Source organism: Bos grunniens, chromosome 1 (assembly GCF_055505025.1).
Source record: "Bos grunniens cultivar Pamir isolate PY7600 chromosome 1, Bosgru_T2T1.0, whole genome shotgun sequence".
Taxonomy (NCBI): Eukaryota; Metazoa; Chordata; class Mammalia; order Artiodactyla; family Bovidae; genus Bos; species Bos grunniens.
This window is the reverse complement of record NC_141165.1, coordinates 41,003,377-41,020,958: the sequence shown is the minus strand read 5'-3', so window position 1 is coordinate 41,020,958 and position 17,582 is coordinate 41,003,377. Positions and strand designations below refer to the sequence as shown.

Below are 17,582 nucleotides of genomic sequence, written 5' to 3'. Positions count from 1 at the left end.
CAGATGGGATTTTTTATAAAAATTGAGTGCTATGCTTACGATGTGTACATTTAATTTTTAAAAGTCTTCCTCAATTTCACCCCAAATTATGATACTAGAGACACACAGTATAGGAAGAGGAGACTTATCATTTGTGTCTCTAGGGCTGGGGCTAACAGGTTCTGCCAGAGGCTCCTCACTCCAAGTTCCCTCACTGCTCCTCTCCACCCATAGATAGATGTGAGCTAGATAAGTCGCTCAGTCATGTCCTACTCTTTGTGATCCTATGGACTGTAGCCTGTCAGGCCCCTCTGACCATGGGGATTCTCTAGGCAAGATTACTGGAGTGGGTTTTGCCACACCCTCCTCCAGGATATCTTCCCAACCCAGGGATCAAACCCACATCTCTATGTCTCCTGCACTGGCAGGTAGGTTCTTTACCATTAGCGCCACATGTGAAGCCCCCATTCAGTTCAGTTCAGTTCAGTCGCTCAGTCAGGTCCAACTCTTTGCAACCCCATGGACTGCAGCATGCCAGGCCTCCCTGTCCATCATCAATTCCCAGAGCTTACTCAAATTAATGTCCATCAAGTCAATGATGCCATCCAACCATCTAATTCTCTGTTGTTCCCTTCTCCTTCTGCCTTCAATCTTTCCCAGAATCAGAGTCTTTTCTAATGTGTCAGTTCTTCACATCAGGTGGCCAAATATTGGAGTTTCAGCTTCAGCATCAGTCTTTCCAATGAATATTCAGGACTGATTTCCTTTAGGTAGACTGGTTGGCTCTCCTTGCAATCCAAGGGACTCTTAAGAGTCTTCTCCAACACCACAGTCCAAAAGCATCAATTCTTCAGCACTCAGCATTCTTTACAGTCCAACTCTCATGTCCACACATGACTACGGGAAAAACCGTAGCTTTGACTATACAGACCTTTGTTGGCAAAGCAGTCTCTGCTTATTAATATGCTGTCTAGGTTGATCATAGCTTTCCTTCTAAGGAACAAGCATCTTTTAATTTCATGGCTGCAGTCACTATCTGCCAGTGATTCTGGAGCCCAAAAAAATAGTCTATCACTGTTTCCATTGTTTCCCCATATATTTGCCATGAAGTGATGGGACTGGATGCTATTATCTTAGTTTTCTGAACATTGAGTTTTAAGGCAACTCTTTCACTCTTCTCTTTCACTTTCATCAAGACGCTGTTTTGTTCTTTTTTGCTTCCTGCCTTAAGGGTGCTGTCATCTGCATATCTGAGGTTATTGATATTTCTCCCGGCAATCTTGATTCCACCTTGTGTTTCATCCAGCTTGGCATTTCTCATGATGTACTCTGCATGTAAGTTAAATAAGCAGGGTGACAATATGCAGCCTTGACATACTCCTTTCCAGTTTTGGAACCAGTCTGTTGTTCCATGTCCATTTCTAACTGTTGCTTCATGACCTACACACAGATTTCTCAGGAGGCAGGTAGGTTGGTCTGGTATTCCCATCTCTTGAAGAAGTTTCCACAGTTTATTGTGATCCACACAAACACTTTGGTATAGTCAATAAAGCAGAAATAGATGTTTTTCTGGAACTCTCTTGCTTTTTCAATGATTTAATGGATGTTGGCAGTTTGATCTCTGGTTCCTTGAACATATGGACGTTCACAGTTCATGTACTGTTGAAGCCTGGCTTGAAGAATTTTGAGCATTACTTTGCTAATATATGAGATGAGTGCAATTGTGCAGTAGTTTGCACATTCTTTGGCATTGCCTTTCTTTGGGATTGGAATGAAAACTGACCTTTCCTGGCCTGTGGCAACTGCTGAGGTTTCCAAATTTGCTGACATTTTGAGTGCAGCACTTTCACAGCGTCTTTTTTTAGGATTTGAAATAGCTCAACTAGAATTCCATCACTTCCACTAGCTTTGTTTATAGAGATGCTTCCTAAGGTCCACTTTGACTTCACATTCCAGAATGTCTGGCTCTCAGTAAGTGATCACACCATTGTGATTATCTGGGTCATGAAGATCTTTTTTGTACATTTCTTCTGTGTATTCTTGCCACCTCTTCTTAATATCTTCTGCTTCTGTTAGGTCCATACCATTTCTGTTCTTTATTGTGCCCATTTTTGCATGAAATATACCCTTGGTATTTTCTTGAAGAAATCTCTAGTCTTTCCCATTCTATTGTTTCCTCTGTTTCTTTGCACTGATCACTGAGGAAGGCTCTCTTATCTCTCCTTGCTATTCTTTGGAACTCTGCATTCAAATGGGTATATCTTTCCTTTTCTCCTTTGCTTTTCACTTCTCTTCTTTCACAGTCATTTGTAAGGCCTCCTCAGACAACCATTTTGCCTTTTTGCATTTCTTTTTCTTAAGGATGGTCTTGATCCCTGCCTCCTGTACAAAGTCACAAACCTCCATCCATAGTTCTTCAGGTACTCTATCAGATCTAATCCCTTGAAAATATTTCTCACTTCCACTGTATAATCATTAGGGATTTGATTTAGGTGATACCTAAATGGTCTAGTAGTTTCCCTTACTTTCTTCAATTTAAGTCTGAATTTGGCAATAAGAAGTTCATGATCTGAGCCACGGTAAGCTCCCGATCTTGTTTTTGCTAACTATACAGAGCTTCTCCATCTGTGGCTGCAAAGAATATAATCAGTCTAATTTTGGTATTGACCATATGGTGATGTCCATGTGTAGAGTCTTCTCTTGTGTTGTTGGAAGAGGGTGTTTGCTATGACCAGTGCATTCTCTTGGCAAAACTCTGTTAGCCTTTGCCCTACTTCGTTTTTTACTCCAAGGCCAAATTTTCCTGTTGCTTCAGGTATCTCTTGACTTCCTACTTTTGTATTCCATTCCCTATAATGAAAAAGACATCTTTTTTGGGTGTTAGTTCTAAAAGGTCTTGTAGGTCTTCATAGAACCATTCAACTTCAGCTTCTTCAGCGTTACTGGTCGGGGCATAGACTTGGATTACTGTGATTGTGAATGGTTTGCCTTGGAAATGAACAGAAATCATTCTGTTCTTTTTGAGATTGCATCCAAGTACTGCATTTCAGACTCTTTTGTTGACTATGATAGCTGCTCCATTTCTTCTAAGGAATTCTTGCCCACGGTAGTAGGTATAATGGTCATATGACTTAAATTCACCCATTCCAGTCCATTTTAGTTCACTGATTCCTAAAATATCAATGTTCACTCTTTCCATCTCCTGTTTGACTACTTACAATTTACTCTGATTCATGTACCTAACATTCCAGATTCCTATGCAATATTACTCTTTACACCATGGACTTTATTTCCATCACCACTCCATAGTTACATGATAAGTAGATAAAAGGCTGTTGAAATCAACTTAGTTGAAAGGATTACAACCTGAGAATTATCAAGAATTACTTCTTATTATCTAAGTATTGGAGAAACTACCAGTTAGATATTGGGGGAGGATGGGTGTTAGATTACGATTCATTTTGATGAGATGAGTTTCAAGTGATTGTTACACATTATTACTGCATCTCAACTTCTTTAATTACAAAAATAGGGATAATATGTGCCCTGCTTACCATCTAGACTTTGGAAAGGAGTCGACTATGTAAACACATTCTAGTAACACAAAACATTTAACACAAAAGTGTTAAAATACTCTAGAGCAAAAACGACTTCTGATTCTCTGATTTTTTTAGGAAGAGGGATTTTTCTAGACAGCAGTCTCATGCTCCATCTTTAGCATGCTAACTTCCAGGTGGAGTGAATTTACCTAGTTGAAGAGCTCAAAATAAAGTATCAGGCAGGCTGCTCCCCTTCTTTTGAGAGCAGGCATGAAGAGGTTCACGTTCTGAATCTCCTTCAAGGTTACAGGAGCCAGTCTCCAGGCAAAGGCCTTCAGTTTTGAGGATGGCTTATGACTTCTGTAGTCTCACATGAACTCAACTGGGAAAAGGTAGGAATTAAGTCCCTAATTCTATGGATCTGTACTAGCAGACACACAACTATGTCCCTTTCTAATAGCCAAGAAGCTGACTTTAATCTTGTATCTACCTGAAACATTTGCTTCTATCTCATCTTTTTAAAGAACACTGGCAGAAAAAAAAAAAAATTACTCTTTATTGTGCCCATTCAAATGCTAATAAAAGCTAAAGTATTAATTTTTGCAACATTACTTCCATTTGTTGCTATTACAGTCCGCATCTGTGTTCAGTCATAATCCCTTCTCTTTCCTTGAATCATTGATATCTGTGAAATAACTATAATGGTTTTCAGAGTCCAAGATTTAACTTGCATTTTTTTTATCATGTGGCATGTAAACTCAATTAAGCAAACATTTTTATGTGGCTACTAAGTGTCTGACAAGCATTAGACTTGGGGGATCAAAAGAATAGTGTTCTTAAAACAACGTTTGTATCCTGGTTGTTTTTTATCAAATTTTCTTTGTGGGAACTCGTTTTATGTTCTGATGTCAGAAATGTTAATGGGGAAAAACAGCATCAAAGGCCTGATGATTGTGTTTGTTTAATATAAGACAGATATTCTTTTCTTGCTGCAAAAATCTTTATGGTTTCTATTTGGTCTAAGCCTCGGGAGAATGCTCCAAGGTGGTTAAAAAGCTGCCAAGTGGCTGCAGAGAGGGGGCTTCAGGCAGAAGTCCTTATACCAGAGAGACTCCTCAAAGGCCCCTGGGCTCCAAGCCTCTTAGTTGTGGTTGTGGGTGAGGCTTTAGAAGAGATTCTTGCCCAGCCTGCGGAGGTTGGTCAGGTGGTCACCCATCTTCTGGATGAGTTTCACCTCCTCACCTAGGAAGTGGCTCTCCAGGAAGTCACAGAGGTAGGGAGTCTGTATGGGCAGAACTCAGGCCATGCAGATCCCAAAGGGCCTGCTGCAGGTTCCTCTCCAAAAGAAGAGAGGTTTCCATAGTATCCTGTGTTTTATCCCACTCATCTTGAGATGGCTTCTGTGTGTCATGGGACAGGGTGCGGCCGCTGTACTGGTTTTGGATTTTCAAGAGACGCTGGGTGCCTTCATGCTCCTCCTCGTCCAATTCATGGAAAAAGTGGCCCACACCCTACACAGCCACATTGTCAAGGTTGAAATAGAAGCCCAAAGAGAGGGAGGTGTAGGAGGCCTGCAGATGCATGTTGACCAGGCGGCTATGACAGTGGCCTCTACCTTGGTGTAATAATTCCTATGAATGTGGGAGCTCATGGTTGATCAGTAATAAGAATTTAAGCTCAAAAAATGGTGTTAACTTGGCCCAGTGATTGAGGACAGCTGAGTGGCTGATTCTGAAAGTTGCGACTAGAAGAATATAGTTGGAGGATAATCGGAGGCTGGAGTAAGGGGTGTCCCTGGGTATGTTCTATCCAAGCACTGTTGAAGCAAGAGACAGATCCACAGGATCTGTGAATGCAATGTCTCTTTTTTCACCTTTATATTCCAGTGTATAACCCAAAGATTTAGATTTCTCATTCCAATTAGGCTGTAATCTTAAAGTTTATTTTACTATTACTTGCTTGTGAAATGAGATATCTAATCATTAGTAATCATTATAACATCAATATTTAAGTGAGAGAATAAAAGCAAAATGAAATAAACAAGCAAACAAAAACAGTTCAGGTTCTTTTCATTAAGAAAATGGCATCAGGTGGTCTTTTTATTTTGGCAGCACTACATGTCGTGTGGGATCTTAGTTCCCCAATCAGGGATGAATCCACACTCCCTTCTTGGAAGCATGGAGTCTTAACCACTGGACCACCAAGGCGTCTTTCTTTTTTTAATGATAGATATAATTGACATGTATCATTATATTAGGCTCAACTGTACAACATTCAATATTTGTGTAATATTGTGAAATGACCACTGCAATAAGTCTAGTTAATGTATGTCCATCACTACATATAGTTACATATTTCTTTCTTCTTTGTGATGAGAATTTTAAAAATTTATTCTTAGCATACCAACTTTCAAATGTGCAATACAGTATCATTAACTATAGTAATCATGCTGTAAATTACATCTCCAGAATATTTTATAACTGGAAGTGTGTACCTTTTGACTCCCTTCACCCATTCTAGCCACCCTTCACCCACCACTTAATGGCAACCACCAGTCCCTTCTTTGAATCTATAAACTTTTTCATTATTGTTTGTTTTTAAGATTTCACACATGAGAACATACAGTATTCATCTTTCTCTGACTTATTTCACTTATCATAATGCCCTTAATTTCCATTGATGTTTTGCAAATGGCAAGATTTCATTCTATTTATGGCTGTATAATATTCCATTGTGTGTATACATATACCACATCTTTATCCATTTATGTGTGTGTATACGTATATATAAATATTTGATTTCTCATTCCAAAAACACACTCACACTATACATATGTGGCCTGCCCAGGTGGTATGGCCTGCCCAGGTGGCTCAGTGGTAAGGAATCCACTTGCTAAATAGGAGATGCAAGTTTGATCTCTGGATCAGGAAGATCCCCTGGAGAAGGAAATGGCAACCCACTCCAGTATTCCTGTCTGGGAAATCCCAGGGACAGAGGAGCCTGGTGGGCTATAGTACATGGGGTTGAAAAAGAACTGGACATGATTTAGTGACTGAAAAACTATACACACACACACACACACACACACACACACACACACAAACACACACACACCACATCTGCTTTATCCATCAGTGGGCACTTAAATTTTTCTGTATCTTGGCTCTGCTGCAATGAACATGAAAGTGTAGATAAGTTTTCCAGCTAATGTTTTTATTTTCTTTGGATAAATACCCCAACGTGGAATTACAGGATTGTATGGTAGTTCAAATTTTAATTTTTTGAGGAACCTCAATACTGTTCTCCACAGCAGCTACACCAGTTTGTATTCCCACCAACACTGCATGAGAGTTGCCTTTTCTCCACATCCTTACGAACGCTTAACATTTCTTACCCTTCTGATAATAGCCTTTCTAATGTATGAGGTGATATCTCATTGTGGTTTTGATTTGCATTTCTCTAATGATTAGTGATGTTGATCATCTTTTTATGTACCTGTTGGCCATCTGTATGTCCTCTTTGGAAAAAATGTCTATTCAGATCCTCTTCCAGCTTCTCAATCAGATTGTTTGCCAATGAGTTATGTGAGTTCTTTATATAGTAAATATTTGACATAAGAAGCCCTTATCTGATACATGATTTGCAAATATTATCTCCCATTTATCGTTTGCCTTTTAGTTTTGTTGATAGTTTCCTTTGCTGTGCAGGGGCATCTTAGTTTCTTGCAGCTGCACTTGCTTATTTTTATTTTTTCTGTCTTTGTTTTTGGTGTCAAATCCAAAAAAATCATCATCAAGGCCAGTGTCAAGTGGCTCACTGCTTTGTTTTCTCCTGGAAGTTTTATGATTCCATGGTTTACATTTAAGTCTCTAATCACTTGAGTTAATTTTTGTGTATGGTGTAAAATATTGTCTAGTTTCATTCTTTGACAGATAGCTGTCTGGTTTTCCCAGCACTATTTATTGAAGAGGCTTTCTGCCCATTTTATATCCTTGCCTCCTTTGTCATACATAAATTGTTCATAAATATGTGGGTTTATTTTGGGGCTATTTTCTTTCATTGATCTGTGTGTCTGTTTTTATGCCAATATCACTCTGTTTTGATTACTATAGTCTGCAACAGTATTAGAAATCAGGGAGCATGATACCTCCAGTTTTGTTTTTTCTCAAGACTTCTTTGGTTATTGGGAGATCTTCTGTGGTTCAAAGCAGTCTTATGGACTCTGTTGCAGAGGGAGAGGGTGGGAAGATTTGGGAGAATGGCATTGAAACACGTATAATATCATGTATGAAACGAGTTGCCAGTCCAGGTTCGATACTGGATGCTTGGGGCTAGTGCACTGGGATGACCCAGAGGGATGGTATGGGGAGGGAGGAGGGAGGAGGGTTCAGGATGGGGAACACATGTATACCTGTGGTGGATTCATTTTGATATTTGGCAAAACTAATACAATTTGTAAAGTTTAAAAATAAAATAAAATTAAAAAATAATAAATAAAAAAACAAAGCAAATTTTAGAATTGTTTGTTCTATTCCTGTGAACAATGCCATTGAAATTTTGATAAGGATTGTGTTAAAACCTGTAGGTTACTTTGGTCAGTATGGACATTTGAACAGTATTCTTCCAATCAATGATCATGGAATCTTTTCACTTATTTGTGTCCTCCCTAATTTCTTCATTAATATTTTGTAGTTTTCAGTATATAGGTCTTTCAACTTTTTGGTTAATTTCATGCCTAGGTATTTTATCCTTTTTAAGGCAATGTAAATGAGATTAATTTCTTAATTTCTCTTTTTAATAGTTCATTTTTAATGTATTCAACTGCTTTTTGTACTCTGCAATGTTACTGAGTTCACTATTCTAATAGTTTTTTGGTGGGCTTTTTAGGGTTTTCTATAATTTGTCATCCAAAAATAGTGACAGTTTTACTTTTTCCTTTCCAATTTGAGTGACTTTTCTTTTTCTTGTCTGATTTATGTGGCTAGGATTTCCAATACTATGTTGAAAAAGACTGATAAGAGGCAGCATCCTTGTCTTGTTACTGATCTTAGAGGAAAAGATTTCAGCTTATCACTGTCGAGTATATTATTAGCTGTGGGTCTGTCATATATGGCCTTTATTCTATTGAGGTACATCCCCTCTTTACCCAGTGTGTCAAAGTTTTTATTATAAATAGATGCAAATTTTGTAAAAATATTTTTCTGCATGTTAAGATGACTATGTGATTTTTATCTTACGTTTTGTTAATGTGGTATATCACATTGATTTTTGTGGGTATTGAGCCATTACTGCATCCCTAGAATAAATCTCAGTTGACCGTGGGGTATGGTCCTTTTAATGTTTTTTAGAATTTGGTCTGCTAATATTTTGCTGAGCACGTTTCAGTTCAATTCACTAATTCAGTCGTGTCCAACTCTTTGTGACCCCATGGACTGCAGCACACCAGGCCCTCCTGTCCATCACCAACTCCTGAAGTTTTCCAAACTCATGTCTATCAAGTCAGTGATGATATCCAACCATCTTATCCTCAGTGATGATATCCAACCATCTTATCCTCTGTCATCCCTTCCTCCTCCTGCCTTCAATCTTTCCCAGCATCAGGGTCTTTTCAAATGAGTCAGCTCTTCACATCAGGTGGCCAAAGTATTGGATTTCAGCTTCAACATCAGTCCTTCCAATGAATACTCAGGACTGATCTCCTTTAGGATGGGACTGGTTGGATCTCCCTGCAGTCCAAGGGACTCTTAAGAGTCTTCTCCAACACCACAGTTGAAAAGTATCAATTAGTCAGTGCTCTGCTTTCTTTACAATCCAAATCTCACATCCATACATGACCACTTGAAAAACTATAGCCTTGACTAAATGGACCTTTGTTGGCAAAGTAATGTCTCTGCTTTTGAATATGTTGTCTAGGTTGGTCATAACTTTCCTTCCAAGGAGTGTCTTTTAATTTCATGGCTGCAATCACCATCTGCAGTGATTTTGGAGCCCAGAAAAATAAAATCAGCCACTATTTCTACTGTTTCCCCATCTATTTGCCAAGAAGTGATGGGACTGGATGACATGATCTTAGTTTCCTGAATGTTGAGCTTTAAGCCAGCTTCTTCACTCTCCTCTTTCACTTTCATCAAGAGGCTCTTTAGTTCTTCTTCACTTTCTGCCATAAGGTTGGTGTCATCTGCATATCTGAGGTTATTGATATTTCTCCTGGCAGTCTTGATTCCAGCTTGTGCTTCATCCATCCGGGGTCCTCATGATGTACTCTGCATATAACTTAAATAAGCATGGTGACATTATACAGCCTTGATGTACTCCTTTCCAATTTTGGAACCAGTCTGTTGTTCCATGTCCAATTCCAACTATCGCTTCCTGACCTGCACACAGATTTCTCAAGAGGCAGGTCAGGTGGTCTGGTATCCCCATCTCCTTCATAATTTTCCACAGTTTGTTGTGATCTACACAGTCAAAGGCTTTGGAATAGTCAATAAAGCAGAAATAGATGTTTTTCTGGAACTCTCTTGCTTTTTTGATGATCCAGAGGATGTTGGCAATTTAATGTCTGGTTCCTCTGCCTTTTCTAAAACCAGCTTGAACATCTGCAAGTTCACAGTTCACATATTGCTGAAACCTGGCTTGGAGAATTTTGAGCATTACTTTACTAGCATGTGAGATGAGTGCAATTGTGTGGTAGTTTGAGCATTCTTTGGCATTGCCTTTCTTTGGGATTGGAATGAAAACTGACCTTTTCCAGTCCTGTGGCCACTGCTGAATTTTCCAAATTTGCTGGCATTTTGAGTGCAGCACTTTCACAGCATCATCTTTTAAGTTTTGAAATAGCTCGACTGGAATTCCATCACCTCCACTAGCTTTGTTGGTAGAGATGCTTCCTAAGGCACACTTGACTTCACATTCCACGACGTCTGGCTCTAGGTGAGTGATCACACCATCATGATTATCTGGGTCGTGAAGATCTTTTTTGTACAGTTCTTCTGTGAATTCTTGCCACCTCTTCTTAATATCTTCTGCTTCTGTTAGGTCCATACCATTTCTGTCCTTTATCGAGCCCATCTTTGCATGAAATGTTCCCTTGGTATCTCTAATTTTCTTGAAGAGATCTCTAGTCTTTCCCATTCTATTGTTTTCCTCTGTTTCTTTGCATGATCACTGAGGAAGGCTCTCTTATTTCTCCTTGCTGTTCTTTGGAAGTCTTCATTCAAATGGGTATATCTTTCTTTTTCTGCTTTGCTTTTTGCTTCTCTTCTTTCACAGCTATTTGTAAGGCCTCCTCAGACAACCATTTTGCCTTTCTGCATTTCTTTTTCTTCAGGATGGTCTTGATCCCTGTCTCCTGTACAATGTCATGTACAGTGTCATAGTTCATCAGACACTCTGTCTATCAGATCTAGTCCCTTAAATCTATTTCTCACTTCCACTTAATCTTAAGGAATTTAATTTAGGTCATACCTGATTGGTCTAGTGGTTTTCCCCACTTTCTTCAATTTAAGTCTGAATTTGGCAATAAGGAAGTCATGATCTGAGCCACAGTCAGCTCCCAGTTTTGTTTTTGCTGACTGTATAGAGCTTCTCCATCTTTGGCTGCAAAGAATATAATCAATCTGACTTCAGTGTTGGCCATCTGGTGATATCCATGTGTAGAGTCTTCTCGTGTTGTTGGAAAAGGGTGTTTGCTATGACCAGTGCGTTCTCCTAGCAACACTCTATTAGCCTTTGCCATGCTTCATTCCATATTCCAAGGCCAAATTTGCCTGTTACTCCAGGTGTTTCTTGACTTCCTACTTTTGCTTTCCAGTCCCCTATAATGAAAAGGACATCTTTTTTGGGTGTTAGTTCTAGAAGATCTTATAGGTCTTCATAGAACCCTTCAACTTCAACTTCTTCAGTGTTGCTGGTCAGGGCATAGACTGGATTACCGTGATATTGAATGGTTTGCCTTGGAAATAAACAGAGATCATTCTGTCGTTTTTGAGATTGCATCCAAGTACTGCCTTTCGGACTCTTTTGTTGACCATGATGGCTACTCCATTTCCTCTAAGGGATTCCTGCCCACGGTAGTAGATATAATGGTCATCTGAGTTAAATTCACCCATTCCAGTCCATCTTAGTTCATTGATTCCTAGGATGTCAATGTTCACTCTAGCCATCTCCTGTTTGACCACTTCCAATTTGCCTTGATTCATGGACCTAACATTCCAGGTTCCTATGCAATATTGCTCTTTACAGCATGTTTACATCTATGTTAATCAGGGATATTGACCTGCAACTTTCTTTTTCTTTTGGGGTCCTTGTCTGGTGTTGGTTTCTGAGTGATGTTGGCCTCATAAAATTAGTTTTAGATTGGCTCATTCTTTTCTATTTTTTGAAAGAACTTAAGAAGAATTCGTATTAATTTTTCTTTAAATATTTGTTAGAATTCATCAGTGAAGCCATCATGTCGTGGGTATTTGTTGAGAGATTTTTGATTACTGATTCAGTATCCTTACTAGAAATTGGTTTATTTAAACTTTCTATATTTCATGATTCTGTTTGGTAAGTTGTATGTTTCTAGGCTATTTTTAAAATTTTGTCTTCTAAGTTGTCCGGTTTGTTGGCATATAATTGTTCATAGTAACCTTTTATGATCCTTTATAGTATCCTCTGTAGTATCAATGATAATGTCCCCTCTTTCACTTTGGTTTTATGAGTCCTGCCTCTGTTTCTCAGTGAATCTAGCTAAGGTTTGTCTATTTTGTTTAACTTTTTAAACAGCCAGTTCTTAATTTTATTGATATTTTTTATCATGTTTTTAGTCTCTATTTCATTATTTTCACTCCACCTTTCTTTCCTTTTCTACTAACTTTTAGACTTAGTTTTTATTTTTCTAGTTCCTTGAGGTGTGAAGTTACATGTTTATCTGAGATGTTTCTTGATGTAGGCATTTATCACTAGAAACTTTTCTGTTAAACTGCTTTTGGTGCAAGCCATAATTTTGGTATATCATGTTTTCATTTGTCTCAAGTTATGTTTTTATTTCTTTTTATTTTTCTTTGACCCATTGGTTATTCACTAGCATGTTGTATAATCTTCACATATTTGTGAATTTGCCAGTTTTCTCCTGGTAATTATTTTTAGTTTCATAATGTTGTGGTCAAAAAAGGTTATGATTTTAAATCTATTAAGATATCTTTTGTGGCCTAAGATATAATTTATTCTGGAGAATGTACTATATACTCTTGAGAAGATGTATATTTTGTTGCTTTTAAACAGAATTTTTTGTATATGTCTTTTAAGTGTATCTTGTATAACATGTTATTAAGACCAATATTTTCTTATTGATTTTTTTTTTTTTTTGGTCTACATGATCTATTCATTGAAGAAAGATGGACTATTTAATCTCTTAATATTGTTATGTTGTTATCTATTTCTTCTTTTGTTATTGTTGTTGTTCAGTCACCCAGTCATGTCTGACTCTTTGAGACCCCATGGACTGCAGCACAACAGGCCTCCCTGTCCCTCACCATCTCCTGAAGTTTGCCCAAGTTCATGTCCTTTGCATCTGTGATGCCATCCAGCCATCTCATCCTCTGACACCCTCTTCTCCTTCTGCCCTCAATCCTTCTGAGCATCAGGGCCTTTAAAAATGAGTCAGCTGTTGGCATCATTTCTCCCTTTAGGTCTGTTAATACTTGTTTTATATCTTTAAGTGCTCCAATTTTAGGTGTAGAAATATTTACAAATCCCACAGCTTCTTGTTCAATTAACCTGTTTATTATTGGGTAAAGTCTATTATTACAGTCTTTGTCTTAAAATCTATTTTTTCCTCTTTTTCTTCATTTTCCTTCTCTTTCTCATATATGCATTAGATAAAACAGTCTCTTATTAGTCTTTTTGTCTTAAATTCTTATTATTATAGTCTTTGTCTTAAAATCTATTTTTTCCCTCTTTTTCTTCATTTTCCTTCTCTTTTCTCATATATGCATTAGATAAAACAACCACTTCTTCCAGCCTTGAAGGAGTAGCCTCATACAGGTGATCAGCCTTGTCCTAGCTCTTGATTGTCTTTCAAAGCTCTGATTACCCAAGGAGCCAACTTCATTCCTAGTGGCTCCCCATAGTTGAAGGTGTGCAAAGACCTGTCAGTGTCCCAATGGGGAGGAGTTCAGTTGGCACCTAGATTCAAGCTGACTAGAAACCAGACTCTCATCGAGCAGGTTTTAAAGTATGCAAATATGGCTTGGGAAAACCATGAAATGCCATGTCTATCTCTTCCCACTGCATTGACCTCTAGGGTAACAGTTAAGAACTGTTTTATTGTTTGTTACCATCCTGTTGAATCTGAGAACACAAAGTCCTACTAGCCACCATATCTAGGCTGTCAAAGGATGTGTCTTCTTGGTGGCAGCCACAAAAACCAGGACACCAGATATGTACACAAGCTCCTTTCTCAAAGATACCAGCACCATGGGTCTGGGCAAAGGGGGAGCACAAAGATCACACCCATCTGTCTCCCCAGTCTCTGGAGAGGATAGTACTAAGTCCTTAAATCTGTATTTAATTATAAACCATCAAGCCACATCTAGAAAGATAAGCTTTCACAGAAAGATTCAGAGTGTATTTTAGTCTACTACCACTGTGCTATGCTTAGAAACTGTTTCTCCACTTGCTACAGTGCCCTGGGACTTGCAAACATAGACCCTGCTGGCCACCAGAGCCAGGTGACCAATGGATGTTCCCTGGGTGGAAGCTGCAGAAAGGGGGCACCAGATGTGTGTACAAATTCCTTTCTGAGACATACTGATGACTGGCACTGAGGCAGAGAAAGAAGATGAAGGTATTACCTACTCCCCAGGGTCTTTGGAGAGGGTTATAGTAGGTCCTTACGTGTATTTTTGGTTAGAAGTCCGCTCTCAGGTCATAGTTATGAAGATAAGCAAATAGGACTCTTTCACAGGAAGACAGAGCATTTTTCAATCAGCTGCCTCAGCTCTGGACCTTGGGAGTAGCCAAATAAGTCTGTGCAAGCCCTCAAAGAGTTGTTTCTCACTAGAGCCTTGTGGGGCTTGTGGACACATTGGTTTTCAAAGCTAGATATTTTGGGGACTCATCTATTAGGATCAGGTCTTAAAAGTTGGGATGCCTGATACAGATTTCAAATCAGTAGCTCCTCAGAGAGAAACAGGGGCTTTCCTGATAGCTCAGTTGGTAAAGAATGCTCTTGCAATGCAGGAGAGCCAGGTTCAATTCCTGAGTCAGGAAGATTCCCCTGGATAAGGGATAGGCTATCCACTCCAGTATTCTTTGGCTTTCCTTGTGGCTCAGCTGGTAAAGAACCCATCTGCAATATGGGAGACCTGGGTTTGATCCCTGGGTTGGGAAGATCCCCTGGAGAAGGGAAAGGCTACCCACTCCAGTATATTGGCCTGGAGAATTCCATGGACTCTATAGTCCATGGAGTTGCAAAGAGTCAGACACAACTGAGTGACTTTCACTTTCACTTTCTTTTCAGAGAAACACTGACTTGTGAGTTCCCTTCCACTTGTAGGTCTCCATGCCGGGGTGGGGATTACAATGAGATTGTGTCTCAGCCTCTCCTACCTATTTCAGTGTGAGGGTTTCTCATTTACCCAATGTGTAGAAATTGCTCACCTAGTTTTCAGGTTTCTTTCAGAGGAAATTTTTCTACATGTAGCTTTAGAAGTGGCATGTCAGTGAAGAAGGTCAGTTTAGGATACTCCTACATGGCCATCTTGAACTACAACTGCTGGCACCAGGCTTTTTAAGCTTTATGTCATGATTATTAAATAAATATACTCAATAAACAATAAAACAAGCAATAATAGACTTCCATGGTCTTTGTGCTTCTGGTAGCCACAGAAGAGAAACATCACAGTTGTGAGCAACTTCTAAGAATATAAAATATTTTTTATTAGTTGTGTATCAGAATGAGCCTTTGACTCTGCCTCTGAAGATTAGGTGCAGGTCCTTCCAAAGACCTGGAATTAGATGTAAACTTTGGCAACTATTAAAGATCTCATAAGCATCTGTCTCTGCTAACTCATGGGATCAGGAAAAGTGGGGAGTAAATATTAGAGTGATTTGAAACCTAGTAAGCAGGAGAAATCATGAGAGAGATTCTAGTTGCTCTGATTATTTCAAATCCCTTGGCCTGGCTCAACTACATCTCAGGCAGGCAACATAGAGAACGTATGGCTGTAATTACTGTGGGTAATCATTGGGAAACCATGGAAAACAGGAGAGGTGCCAGGAGACTGAAGAATGGAAAGTGTTGCTCCAGTTTTCAGAAGAGGAAGTTAGATTTATTGAATTACAGATCACGGGGGCTGACAAAAATCCTAGAAGGGATATGTTTTTTAAAAGAATACCTGAACATTTAGAAAAGGAAGCATGAAGACCAGAATTAGAATGGCTTCATCAAGAACAGGTCACTGCAGACTAACCCAAATTTTTACCCCCCCCAAACTCTTTTACCCCCAAAATATCTTTTATCCACCCAAAAATCTTTCCTTAGGGGCTTTCCATATTAAATGCATGGAAATAAACCCAATCAAGTGTTGTCATTGAAAATAGTAAATGCTAGAATAGAAAACAAATTTCTCTAATTTTTTTGTTCTCTGAAATTTTACATTTTTTCACTACAGTTATTTTTATTTATTTATTTATTTAAGGATAATTGCTTTACAAAATTTCAAGCCTCAATATGAATCAGCCATGCTGCTGCTGCTAAGTTACTTCAGTTGTGTCCAACTCTGTGCCACCCCATAGACCACAGCCCACCAGGCTCCTCCCTCCCTGGGATTCTCCAGGCAAGAATACTGGAGTGGGTTGCCATTTCCTTCTCCAATGCATGAAAGTGAAAAGTGAAAGTGAAGTCGCTCAGTCGTGTCCGACTCTTAGCGACCCCATGGATTGCAGCCCACCATGCTGCATGCTCCTCCATCCCTGGGATTCTCCAGGCAAGAGTACTAGAGTGGGGCGCCATTGCCTTCTCTGTGAATCAGCCATAGGTATACATATATCTCCTCCCTTTTGAACCTTCCTCCCATTTCCCTCCCCCATCACACCCCTCTAGGTTGATACACAGCCCCGGTTTGAGTTTCCTGAGCCATACAGCAAATTCCTGTTGTCTATCTATTTTACATATGGTAATGTAAGTTTCCATGTTACTCTTTCCATACATCTCACCCTCTCCTCTTCCCATGTCCATAAGTCTATTCTCTATGTCTGCTTCTCCACTGTTGCCCTGTAAATAAACTCTTCAGTACCATTTTTCTATATTCCAGATATATGCATTCAGTTCAGTTCATTCGCTCAGTCGTATCCGACTCTGTGACACCATGAATCGCAGCACGCCAGGCCTCCCTGTCCATGACCATCTCCCGGAGTTCACGCAAACTCACGTCCATCGAGTAGGTGATGCCATCCAGCCATCTCATCCTCTGCCATCCTCTTCTCCTCCTGCCCCCAATCCCTCCCAGCATCAGAGTCTTTTCCAATGAATCAACTCTTCACATAAGGTGGCCAAAGTACTAGAGTTTCAGTTTAGCATCATTCCTTCCAAAGAACACCCAGGACCGATCTCCTTTAGAATGGACTGGTTGGATCTCCTTGCAGTCTAAGGGACTCTCAGGAGTCTTCTCCAACACCACAGTTTAAAAGCATCAATTCTTCGGTGCTCAGCCTTCTTCACAGTCCAACTCTCGCATCCATACATGACCACTGGAAAAACCATAGCCTTGACTAGATGGACCTTTGTTGGCAAAGTAATGTCTCTGCTTTTCAATATGCTATCTAGGGTGGTCATAACTTTTCTTCCAAAGAGTAAGCGTCCTTTAATTTCATGGCTGCAGTCACCATCTGCAGTGATTTTGGAGTCCAGAAAAATAATACAGTTTATGTTTATACTGTTTCTGTTTATATACTGTTTATACAGATACAGTTTCTACTGTTTCCCCATCTATTTCCCATGAAGTGATGGGACCAGATGCCATGATCTTCGTTTTCTGAATGTTGAGCTTTAAGCCAACTTTTTCACTCTCCTCTTTCACT

General features: G+C 39.3%; 1 long non-coding RNA gene across 3 annotated transcripts in view; it reads left to right on the top strand.

Moving 5' to 3' along the window:
* The first annotated feature begins 3,720 nt into the window (after positions 1 to 3,720).
* Positions 3,721 to 17,582, top strand: part of LOC147379324 (uncharacterized) — a 90,883-nt gene continuing 77,021 nt past the window's right edge. For all 3 annotated transcript variants that reach the window (XR_015160337.1, XR_015160338.1, XR_015160342.1), the window contains exon 1: positions 3,721 to 3,910. This is a non-coding gene — a long non-coding RNA (uncharacterized LOC147379324). The remainder of the gene's footprint in view (positions 3,911 to 17,582) is intronic.